The following is a 15853-nucleotide window of genomic DNA, read 5'->3' as shown; positions in this document are numbered from 1 at the left end:
TAAATTTTTGCCAAAACTTTCTATAGAAAGAAATTTTTGCCAAAATTTTCTATAGAAATACATTTTTGCCAAAATTTTCTATAGAAATACATTTTTGACAACATTTTTTATAGAAATAAATTTAAATTTGTTTCTATAGTAATAAATTTTTGCCAAAATTTTCTACAGAAATGAAATTTAAAATTTTTAGGTTTCTATAGAACTAAAATTTTGACAAAATTTTTTATGGAAGTAATACTTTGGCAAAATTTTCTATGGAACTAAAATTTTGAAAAAAAATCCACATATTCTGAAAACATAAGCATGATTAAAATTGAGAGCATTATAAAACTCTTAACCCTCTAATGCCCCAATTTTTTTGCCAGCTGATTAAATTTTCAATATTAACGACACAAAAGCAAGAGAACTAAGCAAGAAAAATTTATACGGTAAAATTCAGCATATGCTGCAAAGCCTTTTGAATAGTTTCAAATAAGTTTTCTTTTTATTTTGCCCATTTTTGTTGTCTTAAGGTGTGTTTTACTAATAGCTTCCCTATTAAATGAAGGCCGCCTAAAGGCGGTCTTGGGCATTAGAGGGTTAACATTTCAGGTGTCACTTAAATTATAAATTAATTCAACTCGTAAGCGTTTTATGTCCGTGGACGGGATTATTATCGTGAGCGTATTTTTCCGAAATTTCTTACTTACGCACACTCACGAAATTTGGTTTATTTATCACGCACACTTACGCCGTTGACGCTGATGCCAACTCACGACGCGTAAGTATGGAACAGACAATCCATGATCGAGTCATGGTAGAGGATTTTTTTTTTTATAAATTCGTAACCATTACGTTTTCAGATCATGAACGCTGGTTGTTCTTTTGAGAACGCATGGTGTCATTTTATTGTTGTCAGATTGATACCGTCTGTTCTCCCTTTGACACTACATGTAAGTTGATTCACTTTCATGAACGGATCGTTTTGACACGTGCATGTCGTTCATGATTTTTTCTATGGGTGTTTAAATGTGACGAAAGTTATATATGGGAACTATGTATATCTAAATCTGAATCGATTTCAACCAAATTTGGAACCCTTGACGACACAATCAATTGTAATTTTGTGCAATATTTATAGCAAATCAGGGTGAAACTTGCCCTCTGACGCCTTCTGAAAAAAAAATTGTCGCGAGACCAAAGATCTCATGTCCTTAAAATACAAATGCGAATTTTGCTTAGCATAGAAGACGCATTTCTCTGATATAAAGTTTTTTCCTTGCCCAAAAGGCGATAAACTTTATTGTAAAGGCACTTTGTCTTTATAAGTGAAAATGGGTTTCTTCACATGAAAGAAAGTTCTGTTTGAATAAGGTCAACTTGAATTTAATAATTCTGAGAAATTCTTCAAAATTAATGAAATAGTTTTTAAGTTTGCTGCCATTTTGTATATTGGGTAAGTTTTTCAATGATTTATTGTAGTCCAGTCTCAATTTACAATTTTTGAGTTGTCGCTAACACGTTTTTAAAGGATTTTGATAACACATGAGGAAAAAGCAAAAAAAAATTGATTAAATTAAAATTTATAAAAAAAACTCAAATTTAAAAGAGAATTGTGTCTTAAATGTGTCCTCACTTCAAATCTCTGCTTCATTGGCTCGGAATCAAATGTAGCATAACATTTCACTAAATTCAAATTTTGCACAATGTAGTTCAGAATATCCTAAAATTTGTAAAGAAATGTCCAAATGAATTTTTTGCATAATAAGAGAAAACATTTAAATGTGTCGGAAAAAATTGCTGGATTTTGTAATTTTTATTGTATCGGCCTTTGGATTAAAGTCTAGTTAAAAACTTCTAAAATTAACCCATATTTTCCTTCCGATGAAGTTCACTTTGATCTTAGTGTATTTGACAAAACAAAGTGATGCATTTTATATGGGGTCCCCTTATTTCCCATGCCTTTTTCTATTCCCCATTAACCTTTCATATCCCAATTACCCATGAATTTGTTGCTTTGCTCTTCGTCTTTTTTATTTCTAACTATTCTAATTTGTTGATGTTGCTTTTGTTCGGGGGTTATTTTTTCTATTGCATTAAAAACGCTTCACACAATGGAACTTATGTACTCACATACAAATGCTCCCATATATATGACGTTACACATACACAAGTTTATAACTGGGTTTATGGGTCGATTGGTTGCACCAAATCAAGTTTGTGAATGCATTCTACGACACATAATCGCATGTGTATGTGTGTGTGTGAATGTGTATGTATGCGAGACATGGCATACAACCGAACATGTACTCTGGAAACTATGCAATAACAAAGTGATATACAGACAAAAAACAACAACAATTTCGTAACAAATGATGGTTAAATGGGGGAATAAAGCGAAAAACTGAATTGCATGTTGAGCACCCTCCCAAAACAAGTTCAGTTCAGTTCAGCAAACAAAGTCAAATTGAAGAGGGCAAGAAAACCCAAATGTTACGAAATGAGAGAAAAAGGGAAATTGTTCAAAACAGAATTGAAATTAAATCTTTACACATGAAATGCAAAACAGTTGTATGTCCCCAAATTAGTTTGTATAGAAAAACATATGGGACATTTTATGAGCAAGGTCGGTTAGCAACTTTGCTAGAGAGAAATCTATTAGCCACAAATTGTAAATTTTACAATTACTTTGGTATTTATATTAGTTGGGACATCAATATGTTTGTATAGTAAGCCAAGAAAAACAAGTAAGGAAAGTCTAAAGTCGGGCGGGGCCGACTATTTTATACCCTGAACCACTTTGTAGATCTAAATTTCCGATACCATATCACATCCGTCAAATGTGTTGGGGGCTATATATAAAGGTTTGTCCCAAATACATACATTTAAATATTATATCACTCGATCTGGACAGAAAAAAAAAATTTAAGTCGGCTAATGCACTAGGGTGGAACACAATGTTAGTAAATGTTATAGCCTGTTCGTTTCACAGTGTGGCGCAGGGTATAAATATGGGAAACATTTAAATCTGAAGCAATTTTAAGGAAACTTCGCAAAAGTTTATTTATGATTTATCGCTCGATATATATGTATTAGAAGTTTAGGAAAATTAGAGTCACTTTTACAATTTTTCGACTAAGCAGTGGCAATTTTACAAGAAAAATATTGGTATTTGGACCATTTTTGTCGAAATCAGAAAAACATATATATGGGAGCTATATCTAAATCTAAACCGATTTCAACCAAATTTGGCACGCATAGCTACAATACTATGTTAATTCTACTCCCTGTGCAAAATTTCAATTAAATCGGAGGAAACAATTGGCCTCTGTGGGCAAATGAGTGTAAATCGGTCGAAAGATATATATGGGAGCTATATTTAAATCTGAACCGATTTCAACCAAATTTGGCACGCATAGCTACAATGCTTATTCTACTCCCTGTGCAAAATTTCAACTAAATCGGAATAACAAATTGGCCTCTGTGATCATATGAGTGTAAATCAAGCGAAAGATATATATGGGAGCTATATTTAAATCTGAACCGATTTCAACCAAATTTGGCACACTTGACTATAGTACTAGTTGTTCTTCTTGTGCAAAATTTTAGGCAAATTAGGGTAAAACTCTAGCTTCTGGGGCCATATAAGTCCATATCGGGCGAAATATATATATGGGACCTATATGTAAATCTGAACCGATATCTTCCAAAATCAATAGGGTTGTATTCACATACTTGTGCCATGTTTGAAGTCGATTGGACTAAAACTGCGACCTAGACTTTGATTACAAAAATGTGTTCACGGACAGACGGACAGACGGACATGGCTATATCGCCTCAGGAGCTCACCCTGAGCATTTTTGCCAAAGACACCATGTGTCTATCTCGTCTCCTTCTGGGTGTTGCAAACATATGCACTAACTTATAATTTTTGGGAACCACCGTGGTGCAATGGTTAGCATGCCCGCCTTGCATACACAAGGTCGTGGGTTCGATTCCTGCTTCGACCAAACACCAAAAAGTTTTTCAGCGGTGGATTATCCCACCTCAGTAATGCTGGTGACATTTCTGAGGGTTTCAAAGCTTCTCTAAGTGGTTTCACTGCAAAGTGGAACGTCGTTCGTACTCGGCTATAAAAAGGAGGTCCCTTGTCATTGAGCTTAACATGGAATCGGCCAGCACTCAGTGATAAGAGAGAAGGTCACCAATGTGGTATCACAACGGACTGAATAGTCTAAGTGAGCCTGATATATCGGGCTGCCACCTAACCTAACCTAACTAATAATACCCTGTTCCACAGTGTGGCGCAGGGTATAAAAATAGAAGTTGTTCTTAAGCAGGGATCCGGAGCGGAGCGGAGCGTTTTCAAAAAGACAAACCACTCAGCTCCGAAAAAAATTGTATTAATTTTAATTAAAAATATAACTGTTTTGCAACCAATTGTTAAAGCAACAAGTCGTTTTTGAAATTCCAAAAAACGAGGCAATCTATAAAATTATTGTAAATAAGGCGATGGTATTTTCTTTTCTTTTGTTCTATGTGATATGTTTGCACTCAAAAACAGTGACCCCACCAGGTTGGAACATTTCGGTTAACTTTAGAAAAATTAACAGCCTGTTTCTGTATGTCGGTCGAGCTCTATCGATTTACTGAAATGCACAGAAACAGCAGATTTTTGGTTATAAATTCAACTGCTTGTTTCCATTTCAGTCGATCAATAGAGCTCGATCGACATACAGAAACCGGCTTTAAGTTCATTTTAGACAAATTTAACTAAATAGCATTACACACGCAGATGTCCCGCCGATTTCATAAAAATAAGTAAATATTTTTTAACAAATTCAAGAAAATTTATTAGGCATAATTATTTTTTTCACTCGTAAAAGAACATTTCGTAAGGTGAAGCAGTACCTGTCGCCTAAGAATTAAATTCGGAGTCGATTTCACAATTATCGTTTCTCTGTCTGTATATGTATTTTTGTGTGCAAAGTACAGCTCGCACACTCAACAAAAAAAAACTGAAACCTCTATTATACTAAAGCCAATTAAACTTTATTTTAGTTCATTATTATATTATTATATTTACTCAATTTTTTTTGCGTACGTTAGTCAAATGAACTAAAAAACGGGGAAAATTTACACAAATGAAGTATAAAGATTTAATAAATTCATACATCTCCAAAAATAGTTCATTATTTCTTGAACTTCGTATGACACCAAAGACATTCTTACAATTTTGAACTCCATTTTTTTCCTTAAAACTAAGAAATGTTCACCACTACTGTGGTACAGGGTATAATAGGCTTGTGCAGTTGTAGGCAATGCCAAGAAGTTTCAGTTTAAGACCGATATTTTACAATATCTATCGCCTTACAATTAAATGCCGAGTCGATTAATTGATGTCCGTCTGTCTGTTCATGTATTTTTGCGTGCAAAGTACAGCTCGCAGTTTAAGTCCGATCGTCCTCAAATTTGGCATATTGGCAAATTTCAAAGCTAATCCCTATTGATTCTGGAAAATATCGGTTCAGATTTATATATAGCTGCCATATAAATATATTTACCTCTGATTTTGCCATAATTGACGTGTTTATTAACCGATCTTTGTCCATCGAAATATTTTGTGAGTCCCGTAAACCTTGCAAAATATGAGACAAATCCATTGAGATTTAGATATAGCACCCATATAAAGGGTGGTTAAATTGTAAGGGCCGATGTTGAATGTGAACTAAGTTTTTTTCCGAATTTTATTTGACATTTCTCTATTTCAGACTTACTCAATTTGAACCATGGACGTCGTGAATGGGCAGAATGATTCCAAGAAATGGCAAGAGTGGATGATAAATTTTCGAAGAAAATCATCTTCAGTGATGAGGCACATTTTCACCTCAGTGGATTCGTCAATAAACAGAATTGCCGCATTTGGGCGAATGATAATCCAAGAGTGATTGTTGAAAAACCAATGCACCCACAAAGAGTGACTGTTTGGTGCGGTTTATGGGCTGGCGGCATCATCGGGCCGTATTTTTTCCAAAATGAGGTCGGTCAGGCAGTTACTGTGAATGGTGTTCGCTATTGTGAGATGATAACAAACTTTTTATGACCCGAATTGGAAGATATGGATGTGGACGATATGTGGTTTCAGCAGGACGGTGCCACTTGCCACACAGCTAACGAAACAATGGCTCTTTTGCGCAACAAATTCAATGGCCGTGTTATCTCACGTAATGGCGATGTCAATTGGCTGCCAAGATCATGTGATTTGACACCGTTAGACTTTTTTCTTTGGGGTTATTTGAAAGAAAAGGTGTACGTCGATAAGCCAGCAACAATTCAAGAGCTAAAGGATGAGATAATTCGGCACATTAACGGCATAGAACCTCCATTATGCCTCAGCGTCATCGAAAATTTGGACCATCGGATGAAGGTGTGCCCATTTGGCCGATATTTTGTTCCATACATAATTGAGTAATACCAATATATCATAATAAAATAAAATTACAATAATTTCCTAAATAGTTTGTTACTACTCCGATTAACGTCAAATTTTGCACAGATAGTAGAATTAACATTCTAATTATGCGTGACAAATTTGGTGAAAATCGGTTCAGATTTATTTATAGCTCCCATATGGAGTGAAACCTCTGAATGGTGGACAACTTTGAGAGGTGTCAAGGTTTGAGAGGTTAATTTGAATGTGTTAATATTGCAAACATCCCCAGAAAACTGTCCATGTTTGGGTCAGAGTTTCCAAGCTTGAGAAGTTTCACTGTATATGTACATACGATTTGGGGAAATATGGTAAAAAATTGCATAGTGTATATCCATTTCCAATGGATTTTACTTTAATTGACTTGATATTTCACATTTGATTCAAACCGGTCTAGAGTTAGATATAGCCCCCAGTAAATATAGTCAGAAAATCCACATTTTACACAATTGAGCCTTGTAAAACCACCACTGCTATGTAAAAAAGTTTATCAAAGTTTATCAAAAGTTTATCAAAGATGGTGAAGGGTATCCTAGAGTCGGCCCGCTCGACTTTAGACTTTACTTAATTGTTTTTTACAAATATTATGTGCTTCGCCTCAAGGCATTAGCCGACTTAAACTTTAAGCTTACAGATTTTGAAGAAGTACAAAACATTTTAGGAAAATAAATAAAATAAATATATAAAGAAACCAACAAAGAGGAAGGATTTGAAATGGTATCGAAAATGTGGATCCATGTTGGTATAAAATAGTCGGCCTCGCCCGACTTTAGACTTTCTTTACTTGTTTCTTCTAAAGAAAATTTCTTAGCACCGAAAGAAATCTTCGATTGTTTAAAATTTCGTTCCCGAGAAAGGAAAACTTTTCTTTGGCATTTTCCGAACTGAAGAATATATAAAAAATTACCATCGGTTTTTGGGTTCCAATATCGTATGGAATATCTGCTATGCCACATAATATGTGTTTTTTTTTTTTTTGTATGAAAAGAAGGTTTCAGTTTCAGCTCTTGCCATTGTTGCCATTTCATTTTAGTGCTTGTACATACAATATAAAGTTTTTTTGCTTTTAATCTACAATGGATTTGAATTGTTGCAAATGCATCGCTTTATGTACTTGTTTGCCAGTTTACAAACGATGTTGCCTTTGAGAGCATTCAAATGTTTTTTGGTAAAAAGCCAAAAATGAAGGGAATTTCACATAACACGTATGAATGCAATAGAATGCAAGTTAATTGCAAATGCTACAATTTTAACTGCAAATTTGATGTTTTGGGATACTCACAAAAAGATTTCCGTAATTCATATATGTGAAAAATAGAGAATTGCTGACGTTGTTCTCGATTTTTAGGAAAGTTTTTCTTTGTTGTTATATTTAATTTAGTTTTGTTCTCTTGGTAAATGGTTTTTGTCTTGACTAGCAAGATGTTTAGAAGGTAATTGTCTTACTTTGTTAAATATATACGGTAAAGAGCCAAGAGTTCTGTAATCGTATTTTCATATACTAACAAAATCAGTGTAGACAACAAAAGTAATGTAGTGATTTGTTATCAGCCCAGAATTTTTTACGATAAGGAATCAAGTAGTCTTAGACTTGAAGCTTTTACATAGCAGAACCCAATTTTCAATAATAATAGGAATCGAAACGTTGACTTTTTGACTTAACAACTTTTCACAAATTTCGGAATAACGAATTTTCGATTTGCTCATAACTTGCAAATACAACTATCGCCTGAGTTTTCAACATAATGTATAAAAAACTACAAAAAAATAGCATCAGTACTGGTTGCCAGGACCTTTGCCTGTAATATATAGTAATTTGCTAATTGGAGTTTCTTTATTTAAAACAGAGTTTCTTTATTTTACAATAAATTTAATTTTTCTGCATTTTACCAGGTATAAGACACAGCATAGATCAACAAAATAATAGAAATGGAATTCCAAAAAAATCAATCAATGCAGCAGATTCTGAATAATATGACTTCCGTCCCATGATATGTAAAATTCATTGCTTTTGATTAACTTTGGCGCCACCTCCGGATTAAAACCAAATAAGGGAAATCTAAAACCGGGCGGGACCGACTATATTATACGCTTCACTACTATTTTTGATACTATCTTAACACTTTCAAATTTTATAGGAGCTATGTAAAGGTTTATACGAACCTATGATGACAAAATTTTTTAAAATTTCACAAACTCTCTAGACCTCAAATTTAAATTGGTAAATGACGGGGACAGACAACAATGTTAGTAAAAATAAGTATATACGGCCGTAAGTTCGGTAAGGCCGAATCTTATGTACCCTCCACCATGGATTGTGTAGAAACTTCTTCTAAACACTTGCATCCACAATCGAATTACTTGGGTTGTGGTATCTTAAATCGTTTTCTAATTTGTGACTTAGCCCAAACACGGTACAGAGCCAGAATTGAAATATGGGGATCGCTTATATGGGGGCTATATACAATTATGAACTTGATATGGACTAATTTTTGTGTGATTGGGGATCTATTTATCTGAAGGCTATATATAACTATAGACCGATATGGACCTAGTTGGGCATGGTTTTTAACGGTCATATATGTTAATAGAACAATGTACCAAATGTCAACTGACTCGGATGAAATTTGCTCCTCCAAAACCAAATCTGGGGATCGGTTTATATGGGGGCTATATATGATTATGGACTGATATGGAACACTTTTGGCATGGCTGTTAAATATCATACACTACCACCGCGTACCAAATTTCAACCAGATCGGATGAATTTTACTTCTCCAAAAGGCACCGCAGGTCAAATCTAGTGATCGGTTTATATGGGGGCTATATATAACTGTGGACTGATATGAACCAATTCCTGCATGGTTGTTGGATACCATATACTAACATCACGTACCAAATTTCATCCGATTCGTATGAATTTTGCCCTTCCAAGGGGCTCAGGAGGTCAAATCTAGGGATCGGTTTATATGGGGGCTACATATAATTATGGACCGAAGTAGACCATTTTTGCATGGTCATTAGAGACCATATACTAACACCATGTACCAAATTTCAATCGGATCGGATCAAATTTGCTTCTCTTAGAGGCTCCGCAAGCCAAATCTGGGGATCGGTTTATATGGGGGCTATATATAGTTATGGACCGATATGGACCAATTCTGGCACGGTTGTTAGAGACCATATACTAACACCATGTACCAAATTTCAACCGGATCGGATGAAATATGCTTCTCTTAGAGGCTCCGCAAGCCAAATCTGGGGATCGGTTTATATGGGGGCTATATATAATTATGGACCGATATGGACCAATTCTGGCACGGTTGTTAGAGACCATATACTAACACCATGTACCAAATTTCAACCGGATCGGATGAAATATGCTTCTCTTAGAGGCTCCGCAAGCCAAATCTGGGGATCGGTTTATATGGGGGCTATGTCTAATTATAGACCGATGTGGACCAATTTTTGCATGGTTGTTAGAGACCATATACAAACATCGTGTACCAAATTTCAGCCGGATCGGATGAAATTTGTTTCTCTTTGAGGCTCCGCAAGCCAAATCTGTGGATCGGTTTATATGGGGGCTATATATAATTATGGACCGATGAGGACCAATTGTTGCGTGGTTGTTAGAGACCATATACCAACACTATGTACCAAATTTCGGCCGGATCGGATGAAATATGCTTTTCTTAGAGGTTTCGCAAGCTACATCTGAGGGTCCGTTTATATGGGGGCTATACGTAAAAGTGGACCGATATGGCCCATTTGCAATACCATCCGACCTACATCAATAACAACTAATTGTGCCAAGTTGCATGTCGATAGCTTTTTTCGTTCGGAAGTTAGCGTGATTTCAACAGACGGACGGACGGACGCGGACATGCTCAGATCGACCCAGAATTTCACCACAACCCAGTATATATATATATTCTTTATGGTATCTTAGAGCAATATTTCGATGTGACAAAGTTAATATACCCCCATGGTGGAGGGTATAAAAATATTGCAAATATTTAAATTGCATAAAATTTCGTAAATCTGCATTTATGATTTATCGGTCGGTACATACGAATTAAAGTTTGGTAAATTTGAATCATGTTGGCAAGTTTTCGACTTAACAGTGACAATTTTACATGGAAAATGTGGCTATTTTGGCTATATTTGCTAAAATCGGAAGAACATATATATTGGGGTTTTATCTAATTCTGAGCCGATTTTGATAAAAATTTGACACACATTGCTAAAATTTTAATGGAACTCTGAGTGCAAAACTTAAAAATATTCGAAATGAAACTTTGGCCTACATGGTCATATGAGTCTAAATGGGGCAAAGGATACATATGGGAGTCATATCTAAATCTGAACGGATTTTGACCAAATTTGGCATACCTAGCAAGAATGTTAGTTCTACTCTCTGCGCAAAACTTCAAGTAAATCGGAGTGAAATTTTAACCGACAAAAGATATATATGGCAGCTATTTCCAAACCGATTTCAACTAAATTTGGCACACATAGTAAAAATGTTAATTCCATTCCTTGTGCACAATTTTAAGTAAATAGGATTGAAATTTTGAACGATGGTGGTCATATGGGAACTATATCTAAATCTGAACCGATTTCAATAAAATTCGGTACGCATATTTATAATGTTAACTCCACTCCCTGTGCAAAATTCCACGTAACTCGGAGTAAGCATTTGGCCTCTGGGGCCATAGGAGTTTAAATCGGGGGGCTATATATAAATCTGAACCGATTTCAACCAAATTCGGTGTGTATATTTATAATGTAAGTTCTACTCCCTGTGCAAAATCTCACGTAAATCGGAACAAAATATTGGCCTCTGGGGCGATAGGAGTGTAAATCGGTCGAAAGGTATATATGAGAGCTATACCTTAACCCTCTAATGCCCAATCCCGCCTCTTCGTAAAACACACCCTAAGACAACAAAAATTGGTAAACTAAAAAGAAAACTTAGTTAAAACTGTTCTAGAGGCTTTGAAACATATCGCGAATTTTAACGTATAAATTTTTCTTGTTTCGTTTTCTTGATTTTGTATTGTTAACATTGAATATTTAATCAGCGGGCAAAAAAATTGGGTCATTAGAGGGTTAATCTGAAGCGATTTACCAGATATTATACAAAATTTACAAGACTCACAAAAGTTCGATTATACGAAATTAGAAGCAGATCGGTTGAGAAATACGTCATTTAGTTCCACATCGGTTATGAATATATATTACACCTATATCTAAATCTGAACCGATTTTTTCAATAGGGATTGTCTTTGAGCCGAAACGAAAACTCTCTGCCAAATTTGAGGGCGATCGGACATAAGCTGCTAGCTGTACTTTGCAGACAAAAGTACATGAACGGATAGACGGACAGACAGGCAGACAGACAAACGGACATCGCTAAAACGGCTCTGAATTTAAGACGTTCGGTTTACTAAAAGATGGGTCTAAGACCGGTTCTTCTTAGCCCCAGCAAAAAAAATTGGAAGTTGTTCCACAAACATTTCTTTTTAAGCCCATCCCAGAATCCTCCATCGAGTTTTTTGAATTTCCGATGCAGTCCTTTTGGACAACTTTACAAACATTTCTTCTAAAGCGCATCGTGGGATCCCCCAATAATTTTTCCACTTCCGATGCAGTCCTTTTGGACAAGTGCACAAATACTTCTTCTAAAGCACATCTTGGGATCCCCCAATGATTTTTTTCTACTTCCGATGCAGTCCTTGTGGACAAGTATTAAAAAGAAAGCAATCAGGTTATTTTAAATGCAAATTTTGTACAATTAAATGTTACAAAAAAATAGAAAACTAATAAAAAACTAAAAAAATAGAAATTAATAAAAAAAGTAAAAAAATAATAAACTTAATCCCCGCTGGGTTTTGAACCTGTGCCGTTTGAATTTTTCGCTTCCATGGAAGTTCTTTTGAGAAGGTTTTGCAAATTACGAGAATTTTTAATTTTTTTTGTTGATTTTTAATGGAAAAAATATATTTATACGAAAATATATGCCGAAAATAAAAATAAAAACGATGCATGACATAAAAAAATATTTTTTTAGAAAAATATTTGATAAAAAAATTGCCGCTGGTGAGATTTGAACCTGCGTTTCTTATTTTTTCATTCATACTAATAAAGAACATCTCGAGAAGCAATTATAATGTTATTCCTTGGTGTCGTATTACGATCATATCACAAACATTTGAATTGACCTTTCGACGCTTTATGTTCAATGGCGTTGGTGGCTGAGTGTGCTAAGGCGTTCTGTTATGGTGCCAGCAAACCCGGTTTCAACCCCTGGTCGGAGCGAACAAATTTTTCAAATTGTAAAAATTAGATAATAGGAAAATAATTGTGTAATAAAACATATGCATGAAAAAAATGAAATTGGTTGAAAAATTTTTTTTTTCGCTTTTTAAATTTCTTCATTCAAATTAACTTCCAGGGCACAACTTCTAAAGCAATGCAAAGGATCCAAAAAGGGAGTACTTCCGTCCTATGACAAGCCCATGTAAAATTCATTGGAGATGATCCAAGTTTGCACTACTTCCGGATCACAGATTGGGGATCCAAACTACTGTTTTGGAAGCTCTTTTTTTGCTGGGGCGTTATACCCTGTATCACAGTAGTGGTGAAGGGTATAAAAATATTTTCATATGTTCATATATTTGTTTGATGAAAAGCGATGTACAGAAACAATTACTGTATGAATTAAAAAAGTGCAAAGTTCTATGATCTTGGATTTTATTATAGTTTATCAAAATTTAAGAATATTTTGGAGGTTATTTATTTTTAGCCAGTAGTCTGTACAGAAACTGTTTATTCACATATTAAGTTAATAAATAAACATAAAAAACACACCTGAGTTACTTTGCCAATTTTTATTTAAAGTTGTCAAGTTGATATGTATGAAACGTACCTGTAAAGAAAAATAAATAAATAAATATTTTATTATTTATTTAAATACCATAAAATACACAATAAATATAGTTTAACTATTTATTTCGTTGGTAAATAATTTAATCAATTATAGTCCTAAAGTAATATCCGGAAATAAACTTATCTCTCAACATTAATGTAATACTCTTCAATCAACTTAAAAAATATATCGTATTACACAAATATTTAAATCGAATTTTCAAATTTTATTTTATTTCATTTTAATTTGTATAGTATTTTATTCGATACTTTAATCTAACACCAGTTAAATAGGATTTCCTTATTAACCCAAATCGAACACATGCTCTCAAAAGCTTCCATACAAAAAAAAGTCAATGTTTCTGTTCATTCTTGTGAAAGTAGAAGAAAAAAAATATCTATTCAATATAAAAGTTTCTTTTTAAAGATTTCTTTTTAAAGAATTTGTTAACACTAAAACTTCCGTAATATTGTAACAGAGATACAGACACAAGATCCACATGGATACAAATACGAACGCATACTCTCAGTATACAAAAGAATTGTATCAAACAAAAACAAGATTTGCCATATATCGTATTAACTATTAATGTCCTATGTTTTGGCCTAGAAATTAGAAAAAGGACATTGCCCTTAACCTCACCGGAGGCAAAATGATCCCTTCCGTTTTTGTTTATCAACAAAGTGTATGTAAAACGGAAGGAAGATTTGTATTCAAAGTTCCGTTTATTTTGGGTCAAATGAATGTAGAGTTTATTTTTGTGTGTGCGTGTATATGTATGTGTTAGTGTATTGCTGTAATGCGTAAGTATGCGTGCGTGTGGTTTTGTTGAGTATGTGTGTGTGTGTTTTTTGAGTATTTGTAATTTTCCCCTATGGGTGAATTGAATGAAAATAAAACTTTGTAATTTTGAGGTTTTTTTCCTATGCATTGTGAAATAGGCTTTTTACTCTTCAAATACAAAAGAATGGAGTAGTGTGATAGAAAAGCAGGTCAGCAAATTAAATACACAAGTCGAAATTTTAGGTAATCTTGCGGGTTAAATTTTACTTAAGCTTCGATTCGAAAATAAAAAATAATAATTTTTAAATTATTATTTTTTTAATTTAAATTTTAAAATGTTGCCTTATTATTGTACAGATATTTTATTCTTTAATTAAATTAATAATTTTTATTACAATTAATTATTATTAAAATATTTTTAGAAAATATCGATGTACGAGCTTTCATACCATAAATAAATATAAATATTTTTTTTTCATACCATTGTGTGTGTTTAGAAATAGAGTTATTCGTGATTAAATTAAAGCGTTGTAGTATGATTTCTTTATAATTGGCTGGAGAACTACAATTGGCTGTTCGTTAACGTGATACTCAAAGTGTCGAATCGAGTATAAAACGAAGACGCAAATACGGTAACAATACCAGAAATTATCCGAAAATTTAAGGCTAAATTTGACCAAAATCGACATAGTAGAAATCATGTTCATAAGCTGATTATATCGCGATTATAAGCTGATTACATCACGAGAAGGGAACTACGGTAACAACCAGGGCTGTGGAGTCGAGTCAATTTTGCTCGACTCCGCTCCGACTCCAGCATTTCTTATTAGCCTCGACTCAGACTCTGGCGTCTACTCCGGGTGGTGTACCTAAATCTCATTTTAACAGTATTCCAATTGTATTTTTAAGGTTCCACAAATAGACCGATATACTTAAGTATTCTATTTTGCCATATGTATTTATATGTCCAAAAGCGCTGTCCAAAAGATGTCCAAAAGAAATGTTGATATGACTCGACGACAAATCTCAGCAGTTTTGTGATGTAACACTTCATTTTAATTTCAGGCCAATAAATTAAAATACGACACAAGACTATATAGAGACCAAGATCAAAATATGGGTAGATAACAACAATCTCCAGAATATGTATTTACAAAAACACAAAATTTCAAAAAATAATTAGGCTTCCAGAAGTTTTAGAAATAAAACCCTGGTATTGGTCTATATAGGCATTTTATAAAAAATAAATTTACATAAAAAGAACAAGTATATACGGCCATAAGTTCGGTCAGGCCGAATCTTATGTACCCTCCACCATAGATTGCATAGAAACTTCTACTAAAGACTGTCATCCACAATCGAATTACTTGGGTTGCGGTAACACTTGCCGATGGTAAGGTATCTTAACACTTCTCAATTGTAAGCTAGTCCATATGGGGTATATATTAAACAAAACAAGGCCGATTAAATACGTAAATATTTCAGCTTGACTAAATTTGTATTGTTTATAGAAATAAAATCTTGACAAATTTTGTATAGTAATAAACTTTTGACAAAATTTTCTATAGTAATAAAATTTTGACAAAATTTTCTATAGTAATAAAAGTTTGACAAAATTTTCTATAGTAATAAAATTTTGACAAAATTTTCTATAGAAATAAAATTTT

Source organism: Haematobia irritans, chromosome 3 (assembly GCF_050003625.1).
Source record: "Haematobia irritans isolate KBUSLIRL chromosome 3, ASM5000362v1, whole genome shotgun sequence".
In the NCBI taxonomy this organism is placed as follows: Eukaryota; Metazoa; Arthropoda; class Insecta; order Diptera; family Muscidae; genus Haematobia; species Haematobia irritans.
This window is presented reverse-complemented; position numbering follows the sequence as displayed.